At 46.5% G+C, this 19,230-nt stretch overlaps 1 pseudogene; it reads left to right on the top strand.

Annotated features, from left to right (window-relative positions):
• Positions 1-15,960: 15,960 nt before the first annotated feature.
• LOC147683529 (cathepsin D pseudogene) lies at positions 15,961-17,977 on the top strand (annotated as a pseudogene).
• Positions 17,978-19,230: the final 1,253 nt, after the last annotated feature.

The following is a 19,230-nucleotide window of genomic DNA, read 5'->3' on the forward strand; positions in this document are numbered from 1 at the left end:
CATGCCTCTGGAACCTCGGCTAGCTCTGAATCTGGAGAACCGTGCCATTGCACATGACCGACGTCAGGGCATGCAAGTCTGTGATCCGCTCGTTGTCACTTTTTTCACATGAGCAACCTGTAGTGTCATAGACAAAATGTGGTTTGCTGTCTGTTGTCCATGATGAAACTTCAAATTTCAAAGCTTTATTCGACAGCAAGTCATAAAAGCATTACACCACGTTACAACCTACAATGAATAAATACTCAATTTTTTGTTTAAAAATCCTCATATTAAAATCTTATTAAACTAAGCTGTCTTGTTCAATTTAAAACAATTCATAAACATCAATTAAAACAATTCAATTTAACATTTAAATAAAATTTGACCATACAAAATTCAATGGCAATAATTCATTAAGCATCAACGGAACGCTATATATCGCGGGCACGTATTGTCCAAGCCCACCCCAAAAATTTTGCAACTGCAATAGCAATGCACGGTGTGCAGTCTGTTTCAAGGATTCTTAGCGCCTCCATACCTCTACGTGTGCCCAGATTTAAACACGCAGGTTTTAACCACCTACGGCGAGGATTTGCGTACAAGGGACATACAAACATCAAATGGGAAATGTTCTCGAGCATGGTTTTGCAATGATGGCATTTGTCACCTTTAGTTGGAAACCATTTGTTAGTAAATATATTTAGAGGAAGGGTACCAATTCTAAATTGGAAATACAATTTCCTATCAAACGGCCTTTCAATAATGTCCCAAAATGGCTCATAAGATGGTAAAACTTAAATAGACACGACTGTGTCAATAAATTCTACACTGAGACGACTTTGCAAGCCACACTAACTGCATGTAAATCACAGCTGCTGACAGTAGACAAAAGATGGAGTGTGCCTCAGGTAATGTGCCCATGTCAGCAATCAGTGTAGTGGATGTCCCTAAAAACTACTATTCACGCTGATGAAAAACAATACATGTCCTGAAAGACATACCTGGACCTCATGAGGATTGGTCACCTAATCACAAAAGGCCATAACCCTTGCATACTCAGGCCTGGGACCTCAACAGATTTGACCCCCCCCCCCCCCCCCCCACCACAAATGGTGGGCCCAGAATCTGAGTGATGATGTCATGGGTGAATCAGGCACCATGGGGCATATTTACAATAACTGGCGCATCCCTGCATATCAGCAGGGATGCCCCAGTTATTGTGCGTCACAGCAGACATCCCTTGCGCCATCATGGATGTGCCACATTTACAATGCAGCGCACCATGGGGCAAGAATAGACAGATGTGTGACTCATCTACTGCCATAAAGGTGAAGCACTGCTAGAGTTGTGTTGCAGCGCAGCTCCAGCAAGGCTTGTGGTGACCCTATGCCTAACATGCTTCGTCAATCCTTATGCCTGCTTCAAGCAGGCGCAAGGTTTTGACGCAGCATGGCCATAAAAGTGACCAAGTGAGATCTTGTAGATTTCACTCCGCCACTTTTAGGAGGTGTTCCTGTGCCAGAACCCCCCCTTGCCGGAATGCCCAACTGTGGCGCAGGGCTTTACAACGTGACACATCTCCCAGATGCGTCACGTTGAAAATACCCCACAGTATGACGGTGGCTTTGCGGCACCGCTGCGTAACTGTGCCGCAAATGTGGAATACGGGGTTTGTAAATCTGCCCCCATGTGTCTGATATATATCCACACTGCTCCACACCCATGTTACGTAACACATCACACAACTCTGATGATGAGCACTCAATATGGACTACATGTCCCATAATGCAAAGTAGGAGAACATGAAACTGGGGTTTGGTGTTGTCAGCCCCCCCTGTCTGTACAGAAATGTCATTAAATGGCCTGTTCCCCCTTTTGTTACATATTCATGATTCTCAGCTGCACCGTCATTTTTCTACAACAGAACAGCAGGATGGCAGTGGATTTGATTACTGATTGTGGATGGATCAGGATGAATAAAAAATGGCTGCCAACTACTTCCTGTGATGTATTTCCTGTTCCCACTTCCTGTATAACATTTCCTGTATGATATGTGTTCCGGGTCATTTTCGGAGGTTACGGCCCAAAAACGTAATTTCCGGTTTTGCGGCGTAGAGCGCGTAAACGACGCTCCGGATCCGGAAACTACGTTTTCGGACAGCAATATCCGAAAATAAACTGGAACACATCATTTCATACAGCCAATGTTATACAAGAAGTGGGAGACAGGAAATGCAACACAGGAAGTAGTTGGCAGCCATGTTGTGTTCATTCTGAGTCATCCATCACTGATCAGATCCTCAGACATCCTGCTGCTCTCAACACACTCATTTCCCTCAAAATGGCTGAGGAGCATGAAGAGACAGCACCCCCCTTTCTCAGAAAGGGAATTGGCCATATTGGTAGAGGGGGTGCTGGACAAATTTCCTCAGCTGTATGGGGACCCTGAGTACCAGCTGAGGACTGCAGCCCGGGCCAGGCTATGGGCCAACATCGGCGAGCGCTGCAGTACAGTGGGAGTGTACACCAGCAGTGCTAGGTCATGCCGCAAGCGCTGGGAGGACCTAAAGCGCTGGTCCCGTCATAAGGCTACAGAGCTGGTGGGCCTGTCTTCCCAGCACCATGTGCATCGTCCTCGCCTCTCCCCACTGTACAGGAGGGTCCTGTGAGCAGCTTGGCCGACCCTCCATGCTCAGCTGGAGGAGCATGAGCAGCAGGGACCTAGTAAGTGCATCGTATGCAATATGTCTGGGAGTATGATGTGAGTGCTACAGTGCTGTACCATTGTGTGACCCATGCCTCCATTCACCAATTCCATGTCCATGCAGCAGTCACCAAGATTAAAAAGGCACACGGTGGCATATGAACTGTACAGGGCAGAGTGCATTTTTGGAGTTGTAGTTTCTTCATGACAACTGGGTAAATGAGCCACACTTGTGCATTCATATTGAATTCTGCTCTGCCAGCACCACTACCATTGAACCAAGGAAATCATAACTGATGAGTGCATTGAATGAGCAATGGTACAGAGACTGTCCAGTGTGTGCATGGCAGGCCATAGGGTATTGGATGCTGTGATTTGCATTGCATTTGTAGAGTTTGGGCTCCAATTGAGACAGATCATCATGTGCCATGGAGTCAAGACAGACTTTGCATCACTCTTAAGTTTTCCTAAATTTGCAAGGTGTGTCCATTGACAGACGTCTCACCCTCAGTGGCCTGTATGACATTTTACAAGTACAAGTAGCTGTCACAACCACCCACCACTGTTCACCGGTGTACTGCACTACCTTTTAAGTCAACAAAGCCAATATGTGGCACTGGATTGTCCGATGATAAGTGGGAATGGCAAAAGGCTAGACTCACAATGTAGCTAGAGAAGTAGCCCAGACCCTATGTGGATGTGTGAACCACATTCGGCATTCGGTTTGTCCCATACAATGCTACAAAGCAGATGACACTTGTCCAGATGTTAAATAGCTGCAACTCCATATCAATGGCCAAATTCTAATAAATCTGGACTCTCCTGTTCTCCTTTGGTGGACTGCTTTTGGAACTGGCACATGTAGCAGTGACAGGACACACAGACCACAAGAATGCCAAGGTTGAGGTTTGGCCAATACAGTTGCGTAAGCCACAATAATACACATGAGATGTCCATGTCAAACTCAATTCAGTAAATGACAGTGAACATACATGTAATATAAGTTCATAAACACTGAGGGGCAGATTTACAAGGTCCTTGCACCTCTTTTACACCGCTGTTGGGTCAATTTTGTGACGCAGCGGCAGCGCAAACCAAGCACCATGCTGCTGGGTAATTACAACGTGGCGGATCTGGGAGATGCGTCACGTTGTACAGCCCTGCACCACATGTAGGTGTTCAGGCACTGGGGGTGGGGGGGTGTTCCGGTGCAGGATGCCTCCTAAAAGTGGCTGAGTGAAATCTACAAGATTTTACTCAGTCACTTTTAGGGCCATGCTGCGTCAAAACCCTGCGCCTGCTTGAAGCAGGCATAAGGATTGGAGCAGCATGTTAGAGATCGGGTACACCGAGCCTTGCTTAAGCGGTGTCACACTTGCAACACCACTCCAGCAAAGCACCGCTTTTCCACCGGGGATGGGTCACGCATCTGCCCACCCAAGCGCCACGGTGTGCTGCATTGTAAATGCGGTGCATCAGGGGTGGCGCACGGGTGGGTAGATGCGTCGCAACTCTTCTGGCACATCTCTGCTGATTAGCAGAGATGTACCAGAAGTCGTTAATCGACCCCTGACAACTGTAGTGTGATTAGAGAAGAACAAATTCTGACCATGGCTCATCTATGTATGCGTCTCGTCCTGCATGAAACAACCACCACATCAGCATTTTGCTTACATTTCATCAGTTTGCTGGTGGATACATACTCTTTCCATCAGCGAGGAAGAAGAAGAGGAGGAGGAGGAGGGGACCTCAACATCAGGAGGCAAGGGGATTGTGCCCACCCAGGATGTGGAAGAACACGACTCTGGTGCTACGTTCCGGGTGGAGGCTGTGGACATTGAAGGTGGGGGGGATGGACCAGACACCTCTGACCATGATGTGGTGGAGAGCGACTCTCCCCCACACTCTTCACCAGTGGCTCTTGAAGAGGTGTCCCGGGGCAGGCCAACATTCAATCTGGGCCTGTCATCAGCCCCTCCATACCTCTAGAGTCCCACATGCCATTGGGGGCTCCAGCTCTATCCCCTGCAACCTGTCCCCCTCCTTGTAGCCACCAAGACTAACACTTCTGCGCCAGAACTTTGGCACCCCCAGGCCCCTCCCAGTGTTGTTCCTCCTGTGGCTGTGCCAGGGGACTTGAGTTGGATGGTTGAGGGTCAAACAGACATGCCCGCTCGCATCGTGCTACAAGTGTGTCTAGAGATACGCACAATGCGATTGGACCTTGCCCTATCTCTGGACAACCTCGCCACCAACGTCCAGTCCCTGACCACAGCCATGTCGTCTTTCGTCTCCCAAATCCCTTCCCATACCACCGTCAATGTTTCACCCTGTCCGTTGCCCCACACTGTTTTCCCCTGTATTCCTCGTGTGTTACGATCCCATGTGGTGCCTGTTCCTGCACCAGCCAGCCTGTGTGCCTGCATCAAACACTGAGGATCTGGACATTGTGGTCCTGGAGGATGACCAGATGGACACTTGACTTTTTGACTGAGACGTTGTTGTGAACGAGGATTTCATTTTCCCCTTGTAAATAGACTGGTTTCCCTGACGCACCCTGACGTATTATATTAAGATCATCATTTATTTTCCTTTCTCCCTTCCAAACGGATGATTATATTCGGTTCCTACATAAATATCTTTGGGGAATTCTACTTAGTGTAACTTGTTTGACTTCATTTTGAATGTCTGTGCACATAATAGCGTGTTGCAACAATGGGTTACACTTGTAACTGTGTCTCACACACACGCACACATACACATATGCCTACATCATTAGACAGGATATGATATACAACAGAATATTACTTTTGTAGATCTTTATTTTCACTATACACCTAAGGACCCCAAGACAAATTGACCACGTGAATGTCTCTGGTGATCATGTTTGCGACTCCGCAATTTTGGGGGTGATGAACAATGTGAGGGGACAGGTTGAGCTTGTCGCCTACGTGTATGTGGGTGTTTTACAGGGTTATCTACAAGTGCAGGTGCAAATGGTGTCTGCACATTTGGTGTCTGTCTAGACAAGGGCTGGTTGGACAGGTAGTGGGATTGACAGTACAGAGGTTGTTGGTGGTTGTGCAGGTGGTGGGGGGTGGTGGGAGTGACTGTACAGGGGTTGGTGGCGGGAGTGACTGTGCAGGGGTTGGTGGCGGTTGTGCAGGTGGTGGGGAGATGGGGGTGCCTGTTCAGGGTGCCGCTGTGTTTGTGTACCTTTGCTGAGGTGCTGTGCAGTTGGTGGTACAGGTGTGTGGATGTGCTGTCCTGTAGGCAGATAGGATTGTTCCCCTCCCTGTCATGGCCATGAATGGAGACTTTGGATCACTCTCACCATGCCCTCCATCATCTTCATGGCCAAGGCATGGTGTCTAGCACTCTCTTCCCTTTGGATGGATATCGGGTCTCTCATATTCCTGGACATGTCCTGCCAAGTTCTATCCATCCTATCCAAAGCTTGGCTCACCCTGTCCACCACCTGAGGGAATTGGACCATATCCTGCAGGGACCCAGACACGTCTGACAGGGTGGCCCCTATGGCACGAATGTCCTGCCTCATATCTGCCTGCTGCTGGAAGAAGTCCTGCTCCCACTGGCCACCATCGCCAGGTGCAGGCCCCCTCTGGAGGTGTCTGCCAGGGTTGAGATGAGCAGGTTCAGCACCAGAGGGGGTGGCAGTTTGAAGACTGTGGGCAGGAGAAGGGTGCCCAGGGGATACCTGCACCACAACAGGGCTGGTACTTCCCACAGATGGTGTAGAGAATGGCAGGGATACACTGCGTAGGGAAGAGCGGGTAGGGGAACCACCATGTCTGTCCAGGACGTGAGGGCTGTGAGGGAGTGATGTCTGTGATTGGATGTGTGTGAGCGCTGGCTGGTTTGATCTATGCTGAGGACATGGTATTGTTTGTTTGGGAGGAGGCTGACGAACATTGCTTGGCGGAGGATGTGATGCCGTGACATCAGAATAGTCATCTACGGAGTGGATGGATATGTGGTCATCTTCATCCTCCAAGTCAATGTCCTCATGATCTTCCTTCTCCTCTTGAGCATGACTTGCTGCCGACATTACTGCCTGGAGGATCAGGGGATTCTCCCCTCTGATTCCCCGTTGACCAGCACTGGTCGTCTGTCTGTCATCCTCTCCCTCAGCATCATCTGAAACACAGAGGTTGCAACTGTATTAGTGATTGGCCTGGTATTACATGTGGTGCAACACCAGGGTTGTATTACCTGTACTTTGCATCAGCAGATAAGGATTATGTGACCTGGTTAGGGTACCACCACAAATGACCGCTCACACCATAGCACTGAGGTGTTACTGAGATGTACATAATACTAGCAAACTCACCAGCTCCAGCCACAACTCTCTGTCCCTTCGCGTTCCCCCTTGGTGTATCCTGCTGAACTTGTCTCCTCATAGATGTTGTAGACATAGCTGTAGAGGGTAGAGACAACATTCTCAATGATCTGCATCACCAATTGACAGACAGGCACATGTGACACTCCTGACTTATTTTACTTTGTAAACAACTGTTGATTCCATGCAGAAGGGGATCTTGATCTCTGTCATGGCCTAGTAATCTAAGCTAGTGACACACCTCATGACAGATTTACCTGAAGGACAGGTCCGTGAGGGTTGCGCTGCTGCAGCCAGGATGTCATGCAACCCCAGGGATGTTTTCCGCTGCAGTAGTATCAACCTGTGATCAGACATACATGTCCATATTTTAGTACAACAGATTGTAGCTATGACCCAACATGTCATTCTCTGTAACCATTTGCGGATAATCAAGGACAATGTGCAGCATGTTTACCTCATTGACTTTACATGTGGGCACCTGCTCACATGCAGCGTTTGCCAGCTGTTACATCCATGCAGCAGTGACATCAATAAGATGACACATCAACTGACAAACTTATATGAGAAGGTTACTGATATTTCAAGGAAGGGGATAAATCACCCGGACTCATCCGCATCACACTGATTTCAACTTTAACATTGAGACTAAAATTTTTCATGAGTGTAATGTTGTCTGTTAACAAGTCAGAAAGGAGTTCATGTGTGAGAGGTGCAGTAGTCAGGGACATGATGTCGCTCATTTGTGCTTCCCTACCCATGAGGTCACACAGCTCAGTTTTGAATGAGAGAATACAGATTTCTATTGTCCATCCTTTGAGTGTCCTCTGTTCCCATACTCTATTTCCAACATCATGGTACTACTTAGCTGACAACGGATGGTGTCTTGTGCAGCAGACATCCAAACCTCATATGTCAAATACTCACCTATACATGTGAATACGATAGAAGGGAGGCAAGCAGAAAACATTTGGTTATAATCACACATTGCAGATGTGAGAAGCTTTGAGGCTTCCCGGCTGCACTGGATTATCGTGTTGCTCTTCAGCCAATTCATTTTGCAGGGGTACCTGCATGAAGAGTCACCTTAGCAGCACTTACACCCATCTCAAAGGTAAACAACTGGCATCAGTGTGTGCTTCAGCCATACCAATTTCATTTTGATTTAACCATGTATATTTTGCTAGGGACGTATCCTATCATTGAATTGCAAGCCTGTTGTGTTTTGGTCAGTTCATATGACACATTGTTCTATTGCATGTCCATTCTGCACTCACTTGGCATACATTTTGTGTCAGCCTCTCATTTCCACCAGGGTCTGATCTGCCATGTGTTCAAATGCCATATGTGAGCATATTATGATGCAGGACAACAGTGTTGTACAACACATACGGTGGAGGTGAAAGGCCCAATTAATGAGCATTCAGCAAGGTTGACTTACCTTGGCCCAGCACCAGAGCAGTGTGTGGTCCCTGAACAGATGTCACGTCCATCCTTGTAGCAGAAGTCAGTGTGTGTCTTTGATTCTGGGAGGACTGCATTGTACCTACAATAAGTGTGTTTTTCAACTTTACATTTCTGCTGTCATGGGATTCTCTCAATTTCTGGCACAAAGGACGAGCACAAGCAGCTGTGGGCACCACCGTTGCAGAAGTGTGTCATACATAATGTAATGAGTGATCCCACATATAACTTAGAATGGACCCACTACCTTGATGCTATCTATATCACAATTACATGCCTAAGAATCAAGAGGTAAGGCCACTATTGTGTTTTGTTGATGCCCAAAAAAGAATCCATCCAATGTAAGCAGTACCTGACCAGCTGTGTGTACTGTGCAATTTAATGTATATTGGAAAGATTTGAAGTTGGAAAGTGGATGCATTGTCAATACTACTGAGACTGGTATCTCACTGTTTGTTCATCATTTCCATATCTGTGCAAATAGGATTTCTTGATTAGGTCTACAGACCCTATTACAATCTAGTGGGCACACCCTTTTGACTAGTTGTGGCACTCGATTACAGGATTAGATTCCCCGGTCTGGGACTGTTGGTGAAATACATGTTGTGTACCACAATTACAAAGGAATCATGAGCCAAGACATGTTATATTTTTTCTTTCACTGTTCACAAATGCCATATGGTAAAGGTGAATGTCCATTGACCACTCCAATTGTAATGAAGCAAATTTTGCATCTCTGGTTGACATTTATAGGTGGGCACTATTTGTCCCTCTGTTGTCTCCTGACAATGTAGGCATTTTGACCATCTCCTGGCCAGTTTGACACACCAGTTAGTGAGGTTGTCATGCCTTCCTCTGTACGTTGTCTATTCCTCCCAGTAGATGCGGTGACCTCTGCTACTGCAGTTGTCTGTGTTCTGGCTGGATGTGTCAATGGTTGAGAAGAGAGAAAAGTAAACAAATGGGAAATGTGCTTGTGGAACTTTTCAGGGATTTCCCCATATCTTCTGCATGCTAACAGTGTTGTGAAGAACTACCACAGACTGGGCAGGTAGGAGCAGGCGTGTGTTGGAGATGTAATGGCGTGGCAGGGTGGAAAATGGACAACAGAATATGTGTATGACATATTTTGATATGATGATTCTCTCACCTTCTGCTTTGTGATTTAGGCTAGCACAGGGTGATTGAATTGAATTGAAATTGAAAGGAGTTTTATATAGCGGGAAGGCTGCCCTGAGGCGTCCAGGCGCTGGTAAGTAAAGGAAACTTCTGCTGGGGTGGATCGCTGGTGGGGTTGATTTAATAAGAGATTTTTTTGGTTAAAAAGGAAGGTTTTCAGTTGTTTGCGTAAGATAAGTAGGTTGGGGTTGGACCTTAGATGGAGGGGGAGAGAGTTCCATAACTTGGATGCGTTATAGGAAAAGCAGCGGCCTCCTGATATGGCTCTTCGTATCTGTGGGACAACAGTTAGGAAGGATTTCGATGAACGGAGTTCTTTTTTGGGATGGTACGGGGTGATCAAGGAGTAATTGATCGCCGGCCCAGATTTCTAGAAGGCTTGGTGGGTGATGCACATGGCCTTGAATTTAATCCTCTCCCTAACAGGGAGCCAGTGCAGAGTTTTTAGACCAGGCCCTATGGGGTTTCTGTGGGGAATTCCAAGAAGGGTGCGTGCAGCGCAGTTCTGGATCCGCTGAATTTGTTTAGGCAGTATTCTGGGGACCCCAAATACAGGGCGTTACTGTAGTCAATACGAGACTGGATTAGGCCCTGGATAACTACCTGTTTTGCCTCAAAAGGGAGGAGTGGCAGGATTTTTTTCATCTGTCTAATCAGACCAAAGCATGTTGATGACAATTTGGTGACTTGCGTGTTAAATGTCAGGGATTTGTCTAGCCATACTCCAAGGCTCTTTATGTTGTCTTTGGGTGCAGGGGAGGCGCCTAGGCTTGGGGGCCACAGAAGCTCTAGGGTGGAGGGGGCCGGTCAAGCAGCAGCAGCTCGGTCTTATCCCCGTTAAGCTTTAGGCATGAGCTTATCATCCAGCTCTTTACCTGCTCCAGACAGGGAATCAAGCTGGTCTGTGATTGCTGGCTGTCCTGTGCGTGAGGGAGACCACTAGCTGGGTGTCATCCGCATAGGTGATGATCGTAATGCCATGCGGATGAACAATCTCTGCCAGTGGTCTCATGTGTGCGTTGAAAAGCGTGGGGCTAAGTGAGGAGCCCTGTGGCTCCCCACACCCTAGAGGCTTCCTTGAGGAGACTGAGGCTCCTTCGAAGACACTGAAAGTACGGTCTTTTAAGAAGGACTTAAGCCAGGCTAGGGCTTCTCCTGATATTCCCAGACTTAGTAGGCGGTGGAGGAGGATTTGATGGTTCACCGTATCAAATGTGGCGCTCAGATCAAGGAGGATCACTGCCACTGCTCCTCCCTGATCTAAGATCCGCCTTGCCTCCTCTGTAACCGCCACCAGGGCCGTCTCAGTACCATGCTTGGGATGGAAGCCAGTCTGTGTAATATCCAGCAGATGGTTGCTCTTGAAAAACCTGGTTAGGGAGGTATTAATGTGTTTTTCGAGGATTTTGCTTGCCCAGGGGAGTAGTGAGATGGGTCGATAGTTGTTGAAGTTGCAAGTGTCGGGATTAAGTTTTTTCAGGAATGCATGTACCCTGGCATGTTTCCAAGTTAGTGGGACTGTGCTGGTTATTATCGAGGAGTTCAGCAGTTCCAGTAGTGTGGGGAGGATTACCTGCCAAACCGAGATCAGTGTGTTCAGTGGCGCAGGATCACAGGGTGAGCCGGATTTTATTTGGCGCATTAGAGAGTCTAGTGTTACTGAGTCTAGCTGTGGGAGGTAGGCTAGGGTGTTATGGGGCGATACCTCTGTTTCTGTTCCTGGGGGAGGGCTTTTGGATGATGGTTCTGCTTCAGTGTTCGGAAAAGATGTATAGATGTTGTTTATCTTGAGGAAAAAGAAGTCAGCTAGATCGTCACATCGTGGGGGTTCAATGGGGTTAAAGGTAGGGGGAGGGGAAGCGTAGTGAGACTTTTTACCGTTTGGATCATTACTTTGGGCTTGCACTTGGCTGCCATTATTTTATCCTCGTAGTAGGCCGATTGAGTCAGTTTTATTGCTGACTTGTAGGCTCTGATGGCCTCTCTGTATGTGGCTTTGTCCGTGGCAGTGTAGCTTAGGCGCCACTTCCTTTCCAGCCTCTTGCAGGTGCGTTTTTTCTCTCTAAGCTCTTCCGAGTACCAGGGGGCTGTTTCATGGTGTCTTTTTGATCTGGTGGTACGAAGGGGTAGTATGGAATCTAGCGAACTCATGATCCAGCTGTCGTACTCGCTATTGCCTTTTGAGGGGTCGCTGTTGAGTACAGGCCTAGTTTTGGTAAGATCGTTGGTCCATTTCTCCAGACAGAGTTTGTACCACTTCCTTGATCTGAGGGGGATATGGGGGGGAAGGAGCGTACTTGCGTGTGGTCCAAGTGAGTGGAATGAGGAAGTGGTCCATCCATGGGAGACGGGTGAGAGTGCCAACTGCTAGTTGTGGGCAGTTGCTGAATACGGGATCTAGTAGTGGCCTTTTATGTGAGTGTGGGAGGGGACAAGCTGCTCTAATTCGACTGCCGCTAGACTGGCCGTTAGCTCGTTGGCGACATTGTCCTGTGTATTGTCGAAGTGTATATTGAGGTCGCCTAGTACTGTGAAATTCGCAGATGAGGTAGTTAGTTCGGCCACGGTAGAAAGCAGCGCAGCGGGGAACTGTTTGAGCGCTCCAGGAGGGCGGTAGATGAGGATGCCAGTGAAGCTTTTGTTAGGGGAGAATTTAATGGCAAAGTACAAACTTTCACAGTCCGCGATGGGCTCTAAAGTACACCGGCAGGTGTAGACGTCTTTGTAGATGAATGCTAGCCCCCCACCTTTTCCTGGGCGTGGTCCAGGCGGGTGATCTGGTAGCCTGGTGTGAGTGCTTTGACCAGGTCGGGCTCAGAGTCCTGGGTGGGCCATGTTTCAGTCAATAAGACTGTCTGGCATGAGCTCATCCAGCAGCATTGAAATCTCCAGACTGTGTTTGGGTAGAGATCTGCAGTTTAGCAGCAGCATTTGGAATTCCCGCAGCTCATCCTTCTGAGGGGAGCTGAAGAGCTCTGTCTCACAGTGAGGGCACAGATGGGGGATTTCCAAGGGGTGGAATGCTTGGCAGTATTTGGTTTTAACGGTGTACCTCAACTGGTAGAGAGTATCGATCCTGTATTGCCTGTTTGTTTCCATGGGTGGGGGGGGTAGGGTGTTGGGGGGGGTGGCCCCTAGCCCTGGCCAGCCGCGAACGGGCGCAGACGGGCTTACCTTTGGCGCGCTGCCGGCGCGCCCGCTGCGCGCGTCTGCTGCGCGTCTGCTGCGCGTCCGAGAAATTTACTTCTTGGAGAATTTGTGGCCGGTTTACAAGCCCCTTGAATACGATTTACACTGCTGTTTCATCACTTCTGTGACACAGCTTTGGTGTACAACAGACTACACATTTAGAATTATTCGCAACGTGACGCATCTATGGTGAAGCGTAATGTTGTGAGGCCCCTGCGCAACGTTGAACCTGCGTCAGCTTTGATGTAGGCAGGGTGGGCATTCCTTTGAGATATGCCACGTAAAAGTGATTCAGTGAAATCTACAAGACTTCACAGTCCCTTTTCAGAGGCCGCTGCGACGCAACCGTACGCCTGCTTGAAGCAGACGTAATGCGTGGCGCGGCACGTTAGATATGGGCAGTCTATGGACATTATTGGAGTTGCATCGCTCTTGCAACACGACTCCAGCAAAGCCCCAATACACACCATCAGATTCAACACACATGTGTCTATCCCTGCGCCACAGTGCACCGCCATGTAAATGCGATGCATCCGTGTTTGCGCAAGGGTTGAATTGCATGTCACATTAGTACTGGCGCTTCCCTGCTTATATTTGACAATTGCTACTTAGGGTTGTGTATGTACGGCAGCAGTACTGTGCCACATCTATTAAATACATTTGGGGCTTTTATGCAAGATCTAGATCTAGTAATTAACGTAGAAAAATCACATGTTATGGCAGTGGGTAATCGCAAGAATAACATCAAAACCCTGTCTTGTAATGGCTCCGTACTCTCTAAAGTTAAAGTTTTCACTTATCTAGGAGTGGTGTTCGATGAGAAAGGGACATGGGCACCACAAATCCAGAATAAAGCCTCAGCAGTAAGAAGATAATCTGCTGCTATACTGGGATTCGCAAAACAACTTGGCGGTAAACCAGCAGAGGCTATTCTATCTATCTACAGAGCTAAAACCCTGGCAATAGCCAGGTATGGAGCCTCTATATGGGGTTTCAAGAACACAACACACATTCAAAGAGCGGAAAACGTGTTCTTGCGATCCCTTATGGGTCTGCCAAAATCTAGACCTGCCTTCTCAATCCATATGGAACTGGGGTTAGGGTATATTGAAGATATGTTGTCCCTGGCTCCACTCCTGGCTTGGATTAAAACATGGCTTAACTCTAACTTAACACTAAACCATAAGATTATCAGAGATTGCATGGGGCGGGACCGAGGAGGAGAAATAGAGTGGCTTACATATATTAAAAAAACTGCAGGATACCTGGGCCGCCCTGACCTATATACCAATCCTGAAGGTCTAAAGAAAGAGGATATTAGCTGGGTAAAGTCTCAATTTATAAAGAAAAGAGAAGTAGAAAGAGAGTCATGTGAAATTATGAAGCCAACTGTAAGGTCCCATTATTTGACAATCACTTCACTAGCTATCGAACCGTATCTGACGATAGTTAATAAACCTTTCCATCGGTGGCTCCTTACGAAATTTCGTTTCAATCAGGCTCACTTTCTGTTGGGTGAATATAGTAAGTGGTGTAGGCCCCATGAGAATGTTCCCTGCAGGTGTGATGATTTCTCCGATCAGGATTCATTGCATTTTCTGTTCTTTTGCCCTTTTTTTAAAAATGCTAGAGAGAAGTTTATCAAACCTATATTGAAAGAACTTGGGTTTATACAAGTTAAACCGGCATTTCTGTTCCTGCAGCTAATGGAAACACCTTTAATAATGTACGGGGTAGCCAATTTCCTGACAATGTCTATCCGATCCAGACAAAAAAGACTACGATCACCCCCACCCTGATAGTAGGGGATCTGACTATATGATTTAGTTCCCTGAAAAAGTCTGTATGCCCTGTCAGGGTAGTGCTGTAAATTTATTGTAATATAGATCTGTAAATATAATTGTAAATAGACCGTTAGCAAATTCATTTGTACAATCTGTGTAAATTCACTGAAAAACCTGAAGAAATCTATAGTGAATGTAAATATGATGCAGCTGTATATAATTATTGTACAGTTATCATTGAAGACTTGTACTTGTAGATAATGATTTCTTGTTTTTAAAGTCTTTTTATAAATCTTTTTTATTCTTGTGATCAGAATTGGATGTATAGCATACTTTTATGATTTTAAAATAATCGAATAAAGTGTTTTTGACTCTGACTCTACTGTGCCCATGTTTTCAAAAGAGGGGCAGGGATTAGCCTCTTCTAATGCAAAGGATTCTGGGACTTGTGGTGCTACATAGAGGGTGACACATGAGTCTCTGACTGACTATATTTTTATATACACTTTGGACAAGTTCCTTACTCACAATGACAGTGCAACACACACAATCTTTTCATGCACTTCTTTTCATTTCATTTACCTAGTACCAAGTAGCGGTTAACACTGACGGGCAACCCATGGACCAAGTGGGGGTGTATTGTTGTGAGGATATCCTCCTCCAGTGGGGTGAGACGGATGCGGGTCCAGGGTATGCAGCAGGGAGGATCCTGCTTAATTCAATCCTGGAGTATTTCTCCTTCACCCTCTGCCTTTCATCCTACCACTTTTTTTTATGTCCTGTACTGTGCGCCTCTCCTCCCCAATGCTGAGACAGCAGTGGCTAACTGCTGCCATAGGGCTGCCTTCTGTGTTCCACTGGTGCAGTATGGTGGGAGTCCATATAGGCGTTTGTCGTGCCTGACTGAACTCCACTAGCATGGTGGTCTCCTCTGCAGTAAAGTTCCTTTTTCAACTCATTTCCATTTTCTGTGGCAATGTGAGCTTTGTGGACAGGAGCTCTGTGGCCAAACCTATTCCTTCAATGTGTGCTGCTTTTATGTGTTTTGTGGTGCTGGTCAATTAGTGTTAATTGGCTTCAGCTGGAGCGTGGTGGGGGATGGTAGGCACTGGCAACATTCATCATGGCAAAATAGAGCTATTGGCTGCGATTGGCTGCAGTGTGTCAGCTGATCCATAGTGGGGGATGGTAGGCACTTGGACAGGTGTTTACCCTTGGCTAGCATGACCAACTGAAAAAATTCGTATCTTCCGGCCCGGAATCGGAAATTACGGCCCGGAATCGGAAATTACGACGCAATGCCAGAAATTGCTGGCTGGAATCGTGAAACCCGCCGCAGAGCCGTAAATTCCGGCCCAGTGGCGGAAATTACAGCCCGGGTGCGAACGTAAAGTTAGTAGTCGTAAGTCTATTCTGTGAATACCGAAAGTAGTAAGTTCATTCTGTGAATGCCAAAAGTAGTAAGTGCATTCTGTGAATACCAAAATAGTTTAAGATTTAGTCTTAAGTTCATTCTGTGAATCAGGCCCACAGTGTCTTAACACTGCATTGTGGATAAGTCCCCCTTACTCAGTAAAGTTTGTGTATGGGAGTTAGTCACTAGGTTTAGAGGTGGAGATTAGACTGCACTCCACCATTGATGTTGGCACAGCCACCGATTTTTTGGAGTGTGGCATGAGGACACTCATGCACTTGTGATCAGGGATACAGTGATTTTCATGTTGTAATGACCAGCATATGTGCTTGAATTCTCCTACTCTGAGAAGTATCTGTGTTTCAAGGTGGCCAACACGCATTGACACAGGTCAATCCCATGAATGGATGTTGATGTGCAGGGAGTAACACCTCCTGTTCATTGATAATCATTCAATCTATCCAGACACACTTACACATTGGTGCAGTGGAAATGTTAAAATATTGCAAGCAGGAGGACATAGGATTTTGACACAGGCTTCTAAGATTATTGCATTGGTGCACTGCAGACCATTTTTGGACCATACACGGAGGGGCACATGAATGATACATCTGTTGTGTTCAGGCCAATTGGATACATTTGTTACTGGAAGGATGTTTGCAGACCTCAATAGCGCGGCATTTGTTCGCTGCAACTATTAACTTTACATAAGGGCGGTTTCCATGATTGTCCATGTGGAGGAAGGTGGCAAGCAAAGATGGATAATAAAATCCAGTGAGAGGAGACAGCGAGCTCTGTAGCACCTACCACTGTGCCAGGACTGCAGGCAGCCATGGGGGTCTTTCGTCTAATCCTGCTGGCACCACTGCTATTCGGATGTACTGCCCTAGTCAGGATCCCGCTTGCAAAGTTCTGCACAATACGATGCACTTTAATCGGTTAGTCAAATGAAATCAAATAGCTTGTGGCTACTGGTGATCAACTAGAATACAACCTGGGCTTCCCACCCAGAAAGATCCATGCACCAGAAATCCTCATTAATTACTTGGATGCACAGTACTATGGACAGACCGGCATTGGTACACCCTTAAACTTTTCCTAGTGAACTTTGACACTGGCTCGTCTAACTTGTGGGTGCCCTCCACCCATTGTGCTCTGCTGGACATTGCCTGTTTGATACATCATATGTATTATTCTTCAAAGTTGAGTACGTTTGTGAAGAATGGGACTGCCTTCGTAATTCAGTATCGAACAGGAAGCCTCTCCAGTTACCTCAGCCAGGACACTGTCTCTGTTGGCGCACTCTGGGTGCAAAATCTGGTCTTTGGAGAAGCCAACAAGCAGCCAGGTGTCACCTTTATTGCTGTAATGTTTGATGGGATCTTGGGCATGGCGTATCCATGTATCTCTGTTGGAGTGACCACTGTCTCTGGAGGGGAGCTCCTTCTGGGGGACACAGATCATACGTACTACACTGGTGTTTTGCTTATTTTAATGTCACTCGCAAAGCATACTGGCAGATCCACATAAACCAGATGAATGTCTGGCACCTGTTGACCATCTGCAAGGGTGGATGTGAGGCAATTGTGGACACTGGTACCTCACTTATTGTGGGACCCCGTGAGGAGTTGACTGCTTCACAGAAAGCAATTGGAGCAATACCTCGGGTTCATGGGGAGTACATGATTCCTTGTGGTAAGGTAGCTTCCCTGTCTGTCATCACGTTTTCCCTTGGAAATCAGTATGTTCTTAAGGTATCTCAAAAAGTAGAAACCATCTGTCTGATAGCTTTCATGGGTTTGGACGTTCCCCCACCTGCTGGGACACTTTGGATCCTGGGTGATGTCTTCATTGACCAGTACTACACAGTTTTCGAAATTGGGAGTGGCTGCACCTTTTGACTAATATTTTCTTAAGATTGTTGGGTTGTTTTGTGCTTCCTTGGACAATTAGTCTCAGTCACCTTTCGCAGACAGGCCATGGAGTAGATGCTGAAACATAACATAACATGTGCGGAAAATACTTTGTCCATTTGATTAATTCAACAGTGGCACATTTAAAAAAAAAAAAAAAAAAAAAAATCATGTTGGTGGCAAGATTTTCGATGTGATGCCAGTGTTTGCAGCCAAAATTACTGCCGTGAGCTGTTCCTATCACCATGTAGCGACATATTGTAAATACGTCCTTACCATGGCAATAGTTTTCAACGATACACAGCAGTAAGAAAATTGCTGCTAAGCAACGCTAACTTTGCTTATTGGAAATTCTTGTAAATATGCTCTTGTGTTTTAAGTGTGGGTGAAATATCTCTTCCTATGGGTTTTCTAAAATTGACAGATATATAATGTGCAAATTGGTTGTGGGCATCAAGGCTTTCGCATTGGCACAAAGATAGCTCTGACTAGGACGGTCCGTTATTTGGAAATCCTACCATCAGCTGTAGTATATTTGCCTTAAATCAGGTCAGGATAAACATTTGTTGGTCATTGCATAAGAGGGTCAGATATGGCTTCAAACCCTCCTGGGTGGGCCAACCTGTTATAAGCGACTACAGATGATTTTACTCCCTCACCCACCCATCTCTTTCCCATGGCATTGTTCTGGATGCATTGTTTCAACTGTTCTTTATTTAATAGTTTGCAGGACTCTGGATTAATAAAAAGTTTGGTAGGCTGATCTCCTCGCATAGATTTAACATATCTCAACCAAGGGATTTCATTCACATGGTGTCATTTCATTGCATCACTTTGAAATAATGTATTCAGTCCCGTTTATTTGCGGGATCAAATGGTTTGCCAGAGCAATATGGGGGCAATCTTTAGTCGGTCAGATATATAGGTTCCCAATTTGGCGAGGGCTATGTAGTTCAAGAAATTGGGAGGGGGGAGGGAAATAATACATTTAAAGAATAAATCCTTAAACCTTTGAATGCTGTGTTGACCATTCCCAACACCCCTGCATCATATGAGGCCAGTGCCATGGTTTTACTTGCATGTATAGTAAGGAGATCCCTTACTCCCTTGAAACCAAATTTCTTTGTGAATGTTGATATCCTGTTCATGGAATTCCCCATGTGCGCATATATTACCATCGGAGACCACAAGTTCTTACTATCAAAGAGCATCCCTAGATAACAAAGTGGGTGATTCACTCA

Source organism: Lissotriton vulgaris, chromosome 11 (assembly GCF_964263255.1).
Source record: "Lissotriton vulgaris chromosome 11, aLisVul1.2, whole genome shotgun sequence".
NCBI lineage: Eukaryota > Metazoa > Chordata > Amphibia > Caudata > Salamandridae > Lissotriton > Lissotriton vulgaris.